The 17,978-nt window shown below is 37.9% G+C and overlaps 1 protein-coding gene across 4 annotated transcripts in view; it reads right to left on the bottom strand.

Moving 5' to 3' along the window:
* The window catches only part of LOC123318010 (eye-specific diacylglycerol kinase), a 291,641-nt gene that overhangs the window by 126,838 nt on the left and 146,825 nt on the right, over positions 1-17,978 (bottom strand). The window lies entirely within an intron of this gene.

Below are 17,978 nucleotides of genomic sequence, written 5' to 3'. Positions count from 1 at the left end.
GGAGAATGCCATCAGTGCATTCAAATTAAAGACAAATTTGAATGTGCAATTATACCTCATAATAATCCATGGCTGGCATATTCTCCAGAAACCGACAGCATTGTTGGAAGTTAAATGTTTGTATGATGGTATGACAGTAAACTATAACCGGAAGTAGAAATAGTGTATTTTATCTTTTGATATTTCAGGTGCGTCCAGTTCTATTGAAGACATTTTGAATCAATGCAAATTCATATCAAGGGAAGAAGGTCAATATGCATTGAAAAAAGGTATAAATATTATGGCCAAATCCAGATGGGAATGGCAGTTCTCAATCTGGAGAAATGTTTTTTTGTGCTCAACGCATCTTATGATGATAGCATGAAAATAATAGAAGTTTCCTGCGACTATGTGTTTGTTAAAGAAATGTTGGAAAAAATTAAATTTAACTTTATTAATAAAATGGTTCATGTAATATGCGAGAATAATATAGAGTAATACAATGTGTTTAGATCTCATTTATTTATTTGTATACCTACCTGCTACCTTTCTTTAGCATTTAGCAATAAACGAGTTCAAATATAAAATGGAGCAATTAATGAATATAAATATTTATTTACTCAGAGACTACAAAGGTCATTTTATTTACATATTATGAGAAGATAATTACAAAAGGATTTGTAATATACAAGAACTTTGTTTTGCAAATCAAAATAAAACAATAAATTCAGATGACAATGATTCAAATTCTTATTTTATTCAGAAAAGGATGGCGTGGCAATTATAAATGGAAAATGATATCTCATAAATGTCCACCACAACCATGGTTACAGCGGTGTTGAATTGCATGATCTAGCTAGCCATTTAACGGCTGAATTTCGTGAAATTATGCGATCAGGAAATTTGATTTGCAATAAATCCATTGTTTTGGTAGATGTGTGACTCGTGGCACCGTATGTTGAAACCACATATTTGTGATATCCATTTCTTCAACAATAGGCCGAAATTTAGTTGTTAACATCTCTCGATTATGTTGACCGATCACAATCTGTAAAACTTTTACAGATCCACCATTTTCATAGTGAATTTTAATTATTTTAAAACAATTTTTGAGTGAAATGGAATTCATTGTAACAATTGCCCAAGTTTCTACTATAGATATGTCAAAAACCAAATGTCAAAACTTTCATGTAGTTCTGGTGGGGCCATAGTGAAAAACGATGTTCTTGTTGAAAAACCCTACACATTAAAATCTTTCATCTGACAGAACGGGATTCGATAAGTTTGTAATTGCACAGGCAATTGTAAATATTTCATGAACTTTAGGTATCAACCTCCATTCAATTTTTCCACTCAATATTTTGAAAATTTTTATCTTTGATTCGCTCTCTCAATATGAACGCGAGCCGATGCAATTTTCTGATTTTTCAGAGATTCTTCTGGTGATAATTGACTTTTCTTCTTCAAAAATGGAGGTCGAATGATTTCTATACCATGCATTCTACAAAAATCTTCTATGAGAAAGGCTTTATCAACCATTACAGCATCTCTGTTTGGTATTAGTTTGTCAACGAGACCACTTTCTTCAAATATGGTTTTGTCAGAAGCTCTACCACCATATGGCTCGCTGATAAAAGTTATAATTCCACCTGGAGATACACCAGTTATAAATTTAACGGTGGTACTACTTTTATACTGAGAATAGAATTTTATTCTACAGCATAAGCAAGAAGGTTTCTGGGTGTACATCTCAGTACAGTCAAGTACAACCCTTGTATTTTGGCAATGTATGCTTCCATAGTATGTTTCTGTATATTATTGGTGAATGCAAATAAAAACACACTGTAATTATATTATAATTCTTTGGCGATCGATTTCGGCTATGATTAAGCCATCATCAGGCCAGCTGAAATTACATTTTTCATAATTTAAATGATACTTTTTTTTTTACATAAACGGAGGTCATTGTAAAATTTGGGGTGTCATTTGTCGAGTTTCTAACGTTATGTGTTGTGTTCGGGAAATGTATCATTTTTATTATGCTGTTATCTCGTAAATTCGTTGAATCGTTTCTTAACGTTACGTGTGGTCATTCCGATGTAGAATGCAGGGCAATCTGTGCAGTTGATTTTGTATATTCCACTTTGTTCTTCTTTTTTGGTTTTTGTCTTATTGTTAACTAACAAATTTTCGATATTTTTATGTCGATTATTTATCAGAGTATAATCGTATTTGTTAACGATATGTTGGATGTTTTCATGTAGACCTTTATAGAATGGAATGGATAGATATTGTTTTCTTTTCGCAATATAGGGGTGGATTTTCTTCAATATTGTTTTTCTTTTGATTGAATGGTATATCTGATCTATACCGGGTGTCCCAGAGCTTTTAGGCCAGCAGATATCTCAGTTACCTGCGGAAAAAAAAATTGAAAAAAATACTTGTCGTAGGAGACCATACGCTCTTTCATGCAGCATAGCAAAATCCACCCCCTGACAAACAACCCCTGAGAAACAACCCCTAACTTTTGTTTTTCAAATGGCACCCCCATGTTTGTTTGGCTTCAACTGACAGCTCTTTTTAATTCTCAATCAATGATATATCATAATATGTAGTTGTAAAGATAGTCACTCGATAAAATTGAATTCGTTAGTGGGTATTGTTAATTGGACTGATCGAATTAGTCCACATTGTAGAGACAAGAAAAAGTGGATGTTGAAAAAAAAGAGTCAATAAACAATACCTATTTAAAAAAAATAACAAATAATTACAATTTAGTTAACAATACAGCTGAGCGTATAAATTCGTACTTCATTTGTATTTTTATTTTCCATAATTCTGCATGCCATTCTAGCTACCATGATACATCATTGAATGAGAAATGAAAAAAACTGAAAGTTGAAGCACAACAAACATGGGGGTGCCATTTGAAAAACAAAAGTTAGGGGTGGTTTCTCGGGGGTTGTTTGTCAGGGGGTGGATTTTGCTATGCTGCATGAAAGAGCGTATGGTCTCCTACGACAAGTATTTTTTTCAATTTTTTTTTTCCGCAGGTAACTGATATTTGCTGGCCTAAAAGCTCTGGGACACCCGGTATATTCTCTAGTGTATTGAGCATTACTCACAGGTCTTGAATCAAAATAACGACTCGGATTTATCCATCTTAGACCTGCTCCCCGCGTATAGTCCGATGACATCGCTTGATGACGAAATCTCAATGTCGGAAATCATAAGCGCGATTAAAAATATGAAAAATGATAAGTCACCTGGTCTAGACGGCATTCCGGCGGAGATATTCAAAGCCTTGGATGAGGACATTGTCAATAGTCTCCTAATACTATTCCGCAAGATCTGGGAACAGGGAGATGTGCCACAAGACTTCAGAGACGCTTTAGTTATCAACCTCTATAAGAACAAAGGCGATACGTCGAATTGCAACAATTACAGGGGCATATCGTTGCTTAATGTGGCCGGTAAAATTCTCTCGAAGATTATGGCTAATCGTCTGGTTCCACTCTTAGAGAAGCTTTTACCTGAATCCCAGTGCGGCTTTCGACCAAGCGAGGTACGGTGGACCTAATTTTTACACTGCGACAGCTACAAGAAAAAGCCCGTGAACAACAATCAAGGATTTATACAGCCTTCATCGATTTAAGCAAGGCATTCGACTCGGTGAATCGGAGAGTGCTATGGAAAATCATGGCACGTCTAGGAGTACCCGAAAAATTCCTAGCAGTGTGTAAAAGCCTTCATACCAACAACACCGCTAGAATACAGCATAATGGCTCTACAACCGACCATTTCTCAACCAACTCTGGAATAAAACAAGGCTGCGTATTAGCGCCTTTACTGTTCAATATTTTCGCCATAGCTGTATCGATAATTGCTGACATGAGCATGCCCGTAAGAGGTGTTGGGATAAGATTCAGATTTGATGGAGGCCTGTTTAACCTGAAGTGCCTCAGAGCAAAAACCCGTACCAAGTTTATCACGGAACTTCAATATGCAGACGACTGTTCACTCATCGCTAGCAGCTCAGAGGATCTACAGATAATGATGGACACCTATAAACATATATACGAATCTTTGGGCCTTAGACTCAATGTTGACAAGACCAAGATCCTGGTTAGTCCGCCAGAAAGCCTTCAAACAGATATCAGCCTGGACAATGAAACTCTAGAACAGGTCGAGCAGTTCAAATACTTGGGAAGCTTCATAAATACTAGGGCTAACCTTGACACGGAAATACACAACCGTATCAATTCGGCATCACGGGCATTCTGGAAGCTGAAGGACAGAGTGTTCCAAAATCACGACCTCAATCTGAAGACCAAGACAGCTGTTTACAGAGCAATGGTCCTCCCAACGCTTCTTTACGGAAGCGAAAGCTGGACTCCCTACAGGCGACATATTAAACAGCTTGAACAGACGCAGCAACGTCATCTAAGACAGATAATGCACATCAGATGGTTCCACAAAGTTTCGAATGCAGAAGTCTTGCAGCGCGCGAGTTGTACAACAATTGAGACTCAAGTAACGAGGGCCCGACTCAGATGGAGCGGCCACATTCTGAGGATGCAAGGCACAAGACTCCCCAAAATAGCTCTATACGGCGAACTCACTGAGGGAGCCCGGAAACCAGGAGGCCAGTATGAGCGGTTTAAGGATACACTACATCAATCCCTAAAATCAGTTAATGCTAATCATAACTGGGAACAACTAGAGTTAGACAGGTCACAGTGGAGGTCTTTGGTCCACAGTTATAATGGAGAATTGAGAAGGATACAGCGGCGGCCAGATCTGGTTGGAGACTATCCATGCCCTGAGTGTGGAAGGATCTGCAGGTCACGGTTGGGTCTCTTTAGTCACAGGAGGGTACACAGTCGCAACTAGCACTAAGAAGTTACAAGTCTGTTCGATTTTTTTTTTTTTTTCTTTTTGTAGATTTATTCCCGGTAACGGGATACAGCAATGAATGAATGAATGAATGAATGATTATTGAAGCCAATTTGGTATGGCTTCAATAATCAATACACTAGAGAATATAGATCAGATATACCATTCAATCAAAAGAAAAACGATATTGAAGAAAATCCACCCCCATATTGCGAAAAGAAAACAATATCTATACATTCCATTCTATAAAGGTCTACATGAAAACATCCAACATATCGTTAACAAATACGATTATACTCTGATAAATAATCGACATAAAAATATCGAAAATTTGTTAGTTAACAATAAGACAAAAACCAAAAAAGAAGAACAAAGTGGAATATACAAAATCAACTGCACAGATTGCCCTGCATTCTACATCGGAATGACCACACGTAACGTTAAGAAACGATTCAACGAACACCGCAGAAATACACCTAAATCAGCCTTAGGATACCATCTAGACGAACATAAACATAACACTGACTTCGACAACTTGAAAATACTACATAAGGAACATAATTATTACAAACTAACATTACTTGAACAGTTGGAAATTCTAAAGAACAGAAGTAATCAACATTTACTAAACGATTTGACAGAATTCAATTTACGAGATAACAGCATAATAAAAATGATACATTTCCCGAACACAACACATAACGTTAGAAACTCGACAAATGACACCCCAAATTAATCTTCTAATCAAACTCCTATTTTCCACTACATTTTACATATTAAACACGACTGGAACTTCGACGTTTGGGATTTATTTCAAATAACTGAATAGAGAAAAAAAAAATTATTTCTTGAAGTCACATTTCATCCTTGATCCATCATATATGTTTACCAATTTACCTCCAAAGACGGTAAGTTTGCACACTCTCATTCTTTAATCCTCCGTTTATGTAAAAAAGTAGCATCATTTAAATTATGAAAAATGTAATTTCAGCTGGCCTGATGATGGCTTAATCATAGCCGAAATCGATCGCCAAAGAATTATAATATAATTACAGTGTGTTTTTATTTGCATTCACCAATACAACCCTTGTATTTTAATAATAATAATAATAATAATAATTTATTTCATACAGCAATAAAACATGTATAAAATATTTTTGTCATCAAAATTTCATGACTTGTCATTAAAATATAATATGTAGTATGAAATACACACATACAGACTCATATTCTTTAAAAATATAAAACATTAATAAATACTTTAAAATAATCACATCAATGTAGGAACTCGTTAATATAATAAATCGTGTTCATCAGCAATAAATTCTTCACTCTTCTGGTGAATGGTCCCATACCTAGGTTTTTTATTTCATCGGGAAGTTTGTTATAGAGCTTTGTACAAATGTAATTTGGGCCCTGCTCTTCTCTTTTCAGGCGTAGACGGGGTAAGTTAAAATTATTTTTCCTCGGGTGTTATGAGAATGTGTGTCTACATGTCTCACGTACCTTCCGCGGTTAGCATGAACATATTTTACGCAGGTGAGTATGAAGACTGATGTTATGGTAAGTATGCCCTCTCGTTTAAAAACCTCCCCCTGCAGCTATCAGTAATTTTTATGCCAAGTAATGCTCTTATAGCTTGTTTTTGTTTTACGAGTACTCTTTCCGCTTCTCTACTCTGCCCCCAAATTATTATTCCGTAAACCGCCCTACTATGAAATGTACATGGCACTTGACAGCTTTTTACAAAGTGCGTCAATATGGCTGCTCCACCTTAGGGAAGATTGGAACTGCAAGCCCAGGTATAGAACACAGTTTTGATTCGTTTCCCTAGTTGTGAAGACTACCTTTTGCGTTTTGCTCTCATTGAATATCAGTGCATTTGCTGAGAACGACGTATAGGCATCCCTTTCAGCCACAGTCGATTTCTCCTGCAGTCTTGAGCGATCTCTCGACTTATTCAGAAATCCAGTATCATCAGCATAACAACATGTTCCATCTGAGCAGATATTCGGGAAAAGATCATTTAAAAATATTAAGAAGAGTATCGGTCCCAATATGGAACCCTGCGGGACACCGATCTCCAGCCCCCTCAACCCAGATGTTTCTCCATTCCAAACAACTGCCTGCTTTCTTCCAGTAAGATAGGATCTGAGCAAGTTATTTGCTTTCCCTCTTACTCCATAGTGATGGAGTTTCTTCAATAGAATTTCGTGGTTCACTGTATCGAGGGCCTTGCTCAAATCCATGCACATGAGTTCAGCTTCCTCTAGGCCGTTAAAGGCATCCACAATCTCCTCGAGCACCTCGATCATTGCTGTAATTGTCGATCGACCATGTCTGAAACCGTGTTGTGAACCATGAATCAGTGAATGCATCTCAAGAAAATTGACAAGACGGTTCGTCAAAATATGTTCGAAGATTTTTGATAGAGCTGGTAGTACAGATATGGGTCGATAGCTGGAGAAATTATCTGCGTCACCTTTTTTGAACATTGGGCACACTTTTGCTACCTTCAGCTCTTCAGGAAAAACCTCTTGGTCTATGCAGTCATTCAATAGTTTGCAAAGTGGCGTTATAATCAAGGGAGTGATCTGTTTTATCAGCGAAACTGACATGCCATTAATATCTGAGGTATCCTTATTTTTTAGTTTTCTTCCAGGATTTCTTCTTCCTCTACTGGAAACATGAACATAGATCTCGAATTTGGTTCATATCCATTAGCAAGCAGCTCCTCAGATCTTTGACCAGAAATGCCAGCGTCACTTATCATCTTTAGTCCCACTGAAGTAAGATATTCGAAGGCTCTCGGCGGTGATGTTAGTTTCCCGTCTATTTTGGCGACCCCTATTATTCGTTTCTCGCCGTATCAGGTTCCACATCGTCCGACATTTGTTTTTGGAGTTCGCCAACTTTTCAGCATTCCTCCTCCTAGCCATTTTCCTGATCTCGAGACGAAAAGATTCCTTCATGGCACAATATAATTGTTTACTGTTGCAATCACCTTTAACCCTAGAGATTGTGTCCGCCGCCTCCAGTTTCTTCCTAATGTCTCTGATCTTTCCGTTCTCAGAATACTTCTTCATTCGCCTAACCTTGATTGTTTTTTCAGGAAAGCACTGCTGGAAAATCTCCAACAATCTATCATGAAAGCCCGAAAACTGGGCTGTAGCATTCTCAGAATATATCTCTGACCAGTTCTCGCTTCCAACAGCCTCAATGAAGCGTTGTGTATTTTTTTTTCATCTGTCGCATCAATTTAAACTGGTCCTTTTTAGGATCAGCGTTCTGGACCGAGATGCCCAGAACCTGAGCTCTATGATCCCCAAGATGGGCCTCAACTGTAGATCTTTCATCGGGGTCGACACTAATGTTGGTATAAATATTATCAACGCAAGAACTAGATCGATCAGTGACCCTTGAAGGTTCAGAAAACATCGTCAAACCAAACATCCTGATCGTTTCAAGAAGTTGTTGCTGCTCTTTAGATTTCTTCCTAACTTCAATATTAAAGTCACCTGCTAGGATCAATCGGTCGGCAGGGTATGCATCCTGTAGCAATTCGAGTACCTCTGTCAGAGTAGCTATAAATTCTGGTATACATCCCGATGGAAGTCTGTATACAGAAACAACCAGCAACTTTGCTTTTGTCAATCTTATACCAGAGAGTTCTATCAGTTTTTCAACTGACTTGTCCTTTACTTGTGGTAATTCTTTATATGTTTAGAGATGTACATATATCTAAACATATAAACATCTCTAAACGCGTCAAAAAGAGAATTGGCGAAACAATGGTGGAATCTGTTCTCTGTTATGGAAGTGAAGTGTGGACACTCAATGCTGAAATGAGGCGTAGGGTGCTGGCGGTAGAAATGGATTATGTAAGACGTGGTGCCAGAATATCTAAGCTACAGCATATTCCCAATGATGTCATCCGAAGACAAATGAATGCCGAAAAAACAATTGTGGAAAGGATCGAAGAACGAAGTCTACGCTGGTTTGGACATCTTATGAGAATGCCTGAAGAGAGATGGCCTAAGACACTTTTCAACTGGAAACCACCAGGAAAGAGAAAACGAGGAAGGCCGAGAAGATCATGGCATGAGGGCGTCAGGAAAGCTATGGAGGAACGAGGCCTAGATGAGGGAATCACACAGGACAGAAACGCTTGGAGGAAGGGATTGAGCAGACGGCAACTAGCTGTATAATATAAAATATTTATTGTATTTTTTCTGGCTCAATATATATATATAATTCTTTATATGTCATGTTATCTCTGAGGATAACCGCTGCTCCACCATTGCGCGCCTGCCGGCAATATGAGCTAGCCACAATGTAGTTTCCCAAACTGATTTTCGAAAGAATATCATATGTGAACCAGTGTTCCGTGAAGCTGGCAATGTCAACGTCCCATCTCTCTAGGAAACATCTCACTCTGTCAATCTTATTTCCCAAAGACTGTAGGTTCAAATTTGCGACTGTGATCCCCTCACTCCGTCGCTTGACCCTTCGCTGCCCTATAGCCGTTTCCTCTCCGAAAAAAAGTATAACGTCTGATTGTTACACCTTCTGGCCAGTTACGACCGTTATAAAGCTCCTCCTGCAGATCAGTATCGCCGCCCACTTTAAAGGACATACTCTTTGCTTCAGCTCTTGTTGGTTGCGCCTCAATAGTGAAAACGCGATTTGGAAAGATTTTAGCTAGATGTTTTCGAATTGATTCCACAGTAGTATGCAGTTCTACCTTACCAACATGAAGCCATATTTTAGATCTACAACTAGAAAATTCCTGTACTTCACCATCCGCTCTCCTAGAACCCTTTACAGTTGGCGTCTGAAGTTTGCTCCGATCTCTGAATCGTTCGCTCTCTTCAATTTTGGACGGTGGTTTTCGCACATTTTGCCCAGAAGGTAACTTTGCAGTCTTCTCCCTTCCAGCACCCCTTCTGCACTCCACCCGTTGCCAGTCGTTATTCAAGTTGACCTCAGCTTGTCCACAAGACACAGGCGATCCAATATCCGAATCATAATCCCCACAGCCACCCGACACATATGTATTGGATCTCCCCAATATTCCGTTAATATTGCTTTCATTTTCATCTGATTTATTGTCAGGTTGTATTGAAACTTTTATTTGTGATTCTGAATTCTGAAACCTCTCCAGTAGAGATATATGCTTTCTGAGTTATTGAACTTTATCTTTCAATTCGGATATGAGTAGGTCCTTCTGTTGAATCAAGATTTCTTGACTTTTCAACCTACTCTCCTTCACCTCCAAAATCATGGACGGATCGTCTCCGCCGCCACCAATCTCGTTGATTTCCACAACCCGGTATCTATCAAAGAGAGACTCATTCAGATTAGACACTCTTGCCTTCAGCTGATTGATTTCCTCATCCCTAGCTCTACATTCACATTCTGGCCGATTTTCACAGCATATCATTACACCCTCCGAATTGACAAATGTCCCACAAATTTTCAGAATACAACTAGGGTGGTATCTTGAATCACATTTTCCGCAAGCAACAAATAACTTCACTTCTTTCGAACATTTCTTGCACGCCATATCCGGAGAGATATTTCTTCGAGGCGCCATGGAGTGATTATTCAATGAAAATTGTTAAGAAGTAAACAAACGCTGCCTGTATAGGAGGAAGGAAAAGAACAAGACTCTTCACTCTCTTGGGTCCTTAAGAGAGACTCCAAACTCCAATTTTCAAAGCCAGTGAAACATATTGGCATATTTCTCTGTATTTCTTCTACAGATGGAAAATACACTGTTGGTTTCAAAATAACATACAAAACAGTCAATGTTTCATAAAAATATGTTTTGCAGACCTGTTGGGAAATACCGAAGAGTATTGACAAAGTAACTAAGGACAAATCCAATTTCATTTTTGTGAATGTCAAAATTATTCTTTGTCGGATATTCAACCGATACTGCCTTGTATCCTTGGACACTTTACTGCATAATTTCTCTATAGAATCGAGGATTTGGAAATTAATACCGGTGAAGCATTTCAGAGACTTGTCATCCTTCAGAAGGTCCGTCAATGTTGAAATGCTAGAGGTGTCTACCTGTACATTAAAATCACGGGTATGTTGGGGTACAATCACTTCCTCTACCAGGTCTTAACTCATTTCAGTTCCTGAGTTCAAAAGATCCAACAATGCCGTGGCAGCTTGCATATCCTCTTCAGATCGAACATCTGCACAACAGGAATCACCAACACAGTCTTTTCGTTCTACCCTAGAATAGTACCTCTTTGTCCGACTGGACAAACCGGCTTCAGGATGAGTAGTTTCTTGGGAAGAGGAGCAAGAAGCTGGAGAATCATAATCCACTGAAGTGGTTGCTAAGTTCTTTGAAGGAACTGAAGTGGTTGGTAGGTTCCTTGAAGGAACTGCAGTTTGCTTTAATTTTGACCTTTTCTTTTCACCTAAAAAGACCAATACAAACATGAAGTATATATTCTCTAATGAATTATCCATTGATATTTACCTTTATTTGTAATGTATTTGCGCACTCCCCTCTCATCAAATGGTGAAGTGTGGGAGAACTCATATCTCGACTCATATGTTGTAAAAGTAATAAATGCCAGTTAAAGGACGATTTCGTGTTCGATTAGACCCTTCCTAATATTATAGCAATAAGTGATTAGTAGAAAAATTACATAATAATCATCTTCTGAAAAATGTAGAGAACAGACTTTCATGTATTCCGTAACTCGTTTTCCAATCTTCAATTTCAAGATCCAGGCCTTTCTTCTATCAACAAGTTCCCTACCAAATGCTGTTTCCAAGTAAACTTTGCTTTTATTTTCCTTCGGAAACAGGTGAAAACTCAAAGCAGTTTGTAATCCTTTCTTCCTTGACCATGAGTTACATTGAGGGACACAACAATAGTCATTACGTGAGGACGCCATTTGATAACAGCAAATATTATTATCTTCGAATAAAGTTAAATATAATTCGAAATGAGCCGAAGGAGCGTTCAAACTCTAAAGCACTGAACCAAAAATGAATAATGAATATCACCAAAACTTTCAACTCAAAAGACAGCACAAAACTCCGCGAATAAACTTAAAGTAAGCAAATTTACTTTCACAGTCCACGTTTATAACGGAAAACTACTAACTTAGACTAGTTCACATTTCGATCACCAGAGGGCGCATCGCTTAGCAGAAGTTCCGAATTAATGAAATATCATTTTTGGTAGAAGACAATTTTAAACCTTCCTATAGACAGGTAGAATTATTTGAGGAAATATTTTGTTTAGTAAACGAGTACTTTTCCAACTTCGAGGAGAAAAAGGCATCCGAAGTAAATGCCACGAAAGCTGGAACATCTAGTCAGCCTTCAAATTCAAAGTTAGACCCAATTAATTTACCTAACTTTGGGGAGTCTTTGGAAGATTGGCCTTTATTTTACCAATTGTTTAAAAAAATGGTACATGAGAACAATGCATATACTGATGTGGAAAAAGTTGCATATTTGGTTAATCATTTGAAAGGCTCAGCACTGTCGATATGTACGTCTATTCCGCCTACTGCAGAAAACTTATGATGAACGCATTGAAAAATCGTTATGAAGATAGACATGCAATTGTTAGGTTATATCTTGATAAAATTTTGAATTTCAAACCACTTTCTGTAGAGTCAGACCAAAGTTTGGATAGTTTTTTGTCAAAATTTTGTGGAGCCGGTAAATGCCTTGAAACAAATGAATTTCAAGAATCTAGCAGCTATTTTGTTTCTTGATTTAGGGATTAAAAAATTGGATCCATGTACAGCTAAACTGTTTGAATACGAAAATCGCTTGTGTACAGACATTCCTAAATTTGATGACTTGGTTGAGTTCGTCAATGAGCAAGCAAAAATTTTATCTCGTTCACATATTTCTTCGAAGTCTGTCAACAAAATGCAATGCCAGAATAGTAATAAGTCAAATAATGCTTCAGAAAATTCGAATTCATTTAACTATGCATTGTTGTCTCACAATAATAGTAAGAAAAATCTCACGAGAAATTGCAACTTATGCTCATTATCTCTACATCCACTATATCAGAGCAATACTTTCAAAGACATGAATGTTATGATAGATGGTCTTACGCACGAGGCAACCGTATATGTTTTCAGTGTTTATCACCGTTTCATTTGAACAATTCTTGTAAATCAATGACAGGGTGTCATGTCAGAAATTGTAATAAAAAACACCATACACTACTTCATCAGCAATTAAATTCGCAGGTTTCAAATTCATTAGGGCCAAATGAAGTTAATTTAGGGAAAAATAATACAGAAGTAAAGTCGGAATCTAGTATCGAAAATAGTAAGTCTTCAATAAGTTTTTGCTCTACAGATACTAGCGGGAACCAATCTGTTATACTGTTAGCCACCGTCACTGTTCTTGTTAAAGATGGACAGGGTCGTACACATGAACTTAGGGGAATCTTAGACGGAGGTTCTCAATCAAATGTCAACGCGATGCCTGTCGAAGGCTGAGCTTACAGACGGAACCTATTCAGTCGGTTGTCAAAGGTATTGGTGCAGATTCCCTCAATATTTCAGCTTGAGCCCTTCTAGAATTTTATTCGAAGTTTGATTTGTCAAATGCTTACGCTGTTCACGCACTTGTAATCGACAAGTTGAGCGATAGTATACCTACGTCTACTGTCTCAACTGAAAGTTTGGAGCATCTATCAGGCTTACCTTTAGCTGATTCAAAATTTTACGAACCTCGGAAGCAGTGGCGGCTCGTGGGCCTAAGCAGCAGGGGTTCACAAAATTAAAAAAGCCAATGATTTTATTGAATGAGAAAGATTCACGAATTTACATAAGTGTTCACCATTCTGTACAGTGTTTGAAAATGAAATCCATTCTTCTTTCCTTCTTTGCAGCGAACTAATCTATAACCACATCGTTAAAATTTTGTAAATTTTCAATGAATTTTTTTTCTATAGATAGCATCGCTAGTGCCGTAAGTCTTTCTTTATTCATCGAACTTCTTGAAAAGGTCTTAATTCTCTTCAATGTTGAAAAACTTCTTTCTACTTCAGCTGTCGTCATCGGAATTGTCACAAGTAAATGGAAAAGGGAAAAAGTGGCAGAAAATATCAGTTATAGGTTATTTTCAATGATAAGTTTCAACAAGCCAAGATTTCTGAAATCAGGTCTTCTGTAAATAATCTCTAATTCGGTTTTCAACCTAATTTTATCAAAAAATGGATATGCGTCCACTGCTGAATCTACATGCTGCATTGGAAAACGGTTTTCAAATTTGTCTGGGCAAAAAAGTAATGCCGTTCAGGTTTTGGTCTACCATTTCTTTTAACGCGGAGTTTTTCTTCATAATTGAATGAATTGAAATTTTGTTTTAAATATTCCACAGCAAATTTTGTTGCATTCATAATGCAAAGAATGAACGTATAATTTCTACTTCACCTAAAGAATTACGTCGCGTGTCGATGGATAAATAGTCCGAACGTGATCTCCGTAGATTTAACCGTTTGAGCACAGCGAAGTTGTGCTCCTGCTTCAGTTAAAACGGCGTACATCCCCCTCCGCCTGCTCATAAAAATTGTCTAGCAATTCGACGTAAACCCCTCCTATCGTTCGCACGTGCGACCGACGTATGTGGACGGCAAGAGTAGAGAAAAGCACTGTCTTCGTCGCTGGGTCATGTTCGTATTATTCATAAATAGATACTAGGTACAAAATAATATTATAACTTAAGAACGGTAATTTATTGGTTAGTTAAGAGAGGAAATTTGATTTTACGTTACTTTGTTTGGGGGTTCACGTGCTCATGTGCTCTCATGGCAGAGCCGCCCTTGCTCGGAAGGTTGATTTATTAATAGGCGCAGAACTTTGGCCTCTGATTTGTGGAACCAATAAAATTGAGGGAGAGGAAAATAGCCCTGTAGCATTGGAAACCACGTTGGGATATGTTGTAATGGGACGCACATCTGTTCAAACGCATCGCAGTTCTAACATATGTCTCTTTACTGAGCATGCGATGACGCATTCTCTTGATGGGCTTTCACAAAAATTTTGGGATTTGGAGGAGATACCTAGGACTAAAGTTTTAAGTGCAGAAGAGGAACAATGTGAGATATTATTCCAAAATAGGTGGACACGAAATGAAAATGGTTCTTTTACTGTACGTCTCCCATTTTGTCGATCTCTTTTTCTTCTGTTTTCGCATTCACTGATTCTAAAGTTGTGTTACTCTGGATAAAATCAGATCCATCAAAGTGGAAGACTTTTATCAGTAACCGATTGTTTAAAATCCAAGAAAGTTTGAGCCCAGACCACTGGCATCATGTTTCTGGAGTGAGTAATCCAGCAGATGTTCTCTCTCGAGGAACTACTGCATCTGAACTTTTAACACACCCATTATGGTTCAACGGACCAACATGGTTAATAGATAACTTCGGCGAATGGCCTATAGAAGCCGTTAAAGATCCAGTGAAAATGCCTGAAATAGAAGAAAGATCTATTTCGCTTCTCTCCACTGACACACAATATTTTGTTTTGGCTCCTCTATTGGATAGAGTTTCTTCCTTTAGGAAGCTTCTGAGAACTACTGCTTTCATTTTCAGGGTGTGCAAACTTAATATAGTAAAGTTACCATATATTACCACTGAGGAACTTGAAAATGCCACTAGATATTGGATCAGATATGTCCAATCTTGTCATTTCCAAGTTGAGTTGAGTAGGTTAGAAAAGGGACTTCCTATTAATACAAATTTAAAAAATTTAGATATTTTTCTTGATAATGGAATTATAAGGATAGGGGGTCGTCTGCAGAACGCAAAGTTAAAGTATGATCAAAAACATCCTATATTACTCCCTTATAAGGAAAAATTCGTTGATTTGGTTATTGATCAGTATCATTCTGATTTATTACACGCAGGATCACATATTGTCCTGTCAATAATTCGCCTCAAATACTGGATCCTTTCAGCAAGTAAACGGATTCGATCGCGAATTAGAAAATGTAATACTTGCTATCGTACCAAACCTAAGCCCATATTTCCTAAAACGGCTCCATTGCCGGAATTCCGAGTTAACGAAGCTCGGGCGTTTGATCGAACAGGAGTAGACTACGCTGGCCCTTTTCATATAACAATGTTCAAAAGAAGAGGTCAGCCATGCTTGACTAAAGCATATTTCTGTTTATTAATTTGTCTAACTACAAAAGCAATACATATTGAACTGGCCTCGGATTTATCTTCAGATTGTTTTCTTGCTGCATACAAACGATTTATCTCACGAAGAGGTTCTTGTTCTTTTATATTGTCGGATGGAGGGTCTAATTTCATAGGAGCTCGAAGGAAATTAGGTGAATTGGAAAGACTTGTAACCTTTTCAACATTCCAAAAGGACATCGGTACAGAAATGTCCAATAGAGGAATACATTGAAAAATTAACCCAGCTTATGGACCGTGGTTCGGAGGAATTTGGGAGGCAAATATAAAAAGTGTCAAATCGCATCTTAACAAGCTCATAGGTAAACAAATTCTTACTTATGAAGAATTCAACACTGTTCTATTGCAAATAGAGGCGTTGATGAATAGTAGACCTCTCTGCGTATTGTCTGCTGATCCAAATTCTCCAGCTGCACTTACACCAGCTCATTTTCTCACGGTAGGAACAACTCTGCAAAATCTTCCCTAGGAAGATGTACGAGGTGCGCCCATAAATCGGTTGAATCGATATCAATTAATAGATCGCATCGTTCAAGATTATTGGGAAAGATGGAGACTTGAGTACCTCCACACTCTTCAATCGAGAGCAAAATGGACGCCCGAGAGGCCAGGATTATCTGAGGGTACCGTTGTGGTTTTGGTACAGGATAATATACCGCCATTGAAATGGCCACTAGGAATAGTGGACAAAATAATTCCCGGAAATGATGGCATCGTGCGAGTAGTGGATGTACGTATAAACTCTGGTGTCTTTCGTCGTCCCGTGAGCAAATTATGTCCTTTGCCATCTCAATTATTAGGTTTAGATTTTACATGTTTTTTTTTTGAGGGGTTTGATTATTTTGCATATTTCTGTTAAAAAAAAAATGGGGAAAACACGTATCATTTTGAAATTTTATTATTTCGAGTTTTGGTAAATTGAAACAGGGTTTCAAGGGGGGGGTGAATGGATGTACATGCGCGACAAGGATAGAAGACAAAATTGCGACAGGTGTTTTATTCTTGTATCGCGATTAGAAGTTAGTTGAAAAACGCATATGAACGCATATATGTTGATTTATTTTCCGGAGTTTTGTGAATTGAATTTAAGTTTTATTTTTGAATATTTCGCTGCGAATGAATCTGTCCGCTTGAATTAGTACCATAATTACCAAAGCCAGTGTTCGTTCAGCACTTACTCCCGTATATTTTTTCGAAACCGTACATATTTCTTTACACTTCGTTTAATTGAGACTTGACTTACTTCCGTAAATTTTTCCGAAACCGTTCATTTTCCTGAAGTGTAATTTTGCCAGCCGTCCTGTGCCGACCGGACCCAGCCGTTGACGTCCACGATTTGTTGTACATGTCTATTTTTTTTTGTGTACAGTTTATTTTAATAGAAATAAATAGTTGAAAATTTATTTTCTTGCCTGTTATTTTGCCAGTGAGAGTCTATTTATTAAATCAGTTTCATCTTAGAGTTTAGTTAGAAGAGGTAAGTACTCTTTCTGACGCCTAAAGACCGTTGAAAAGCAGACACTTAGATGACGCTACCGCCTTAGTCTTCATCGATACCCTTCTCCACTGATACTCAAGTCTACCCGGGCTCTCCAATTTTTTTTGGAGATTCTGTGAGAGACGTGGGGTTTGACTGATTGCCCCACTGGCGCCCGAGCAACCGTAAGGAGCGGCCAGAGTACGAAAAGTCTGTCACATCGTTTAGTGAATGCGAACAGTCATCCAGGATTCTTGATTGCTCTCATAGTACACTGGCAAGTTTCATTCATTGTGCAACACTCACTATGATCAGATTTATCGTTTAATTTCAACTATTCCGCTCATCTTGCTGCTACCATCACATCACATCAATCTATTGCACTGTGATTTTCACTCGACTGATTCATTTATC

This window comes from Coccinella septempunctata, chromosome 7, assembly GCF_907165205.1.
Source record: "Coccinella septempunctata chromosome 7, icCocSept1.1, whole genome shotgun sequence".
NCBI classification, from domain to species: domain Eukaryota; kingdom Metazoa; phylum Arthropoda; class Insecta; order Coleoptera; family Coccinellidae; genus Coccinella; species Coccinella septempunctata.
This window is presented reverse-complemented; position numbering and strand designations above follow the sequence as displayed.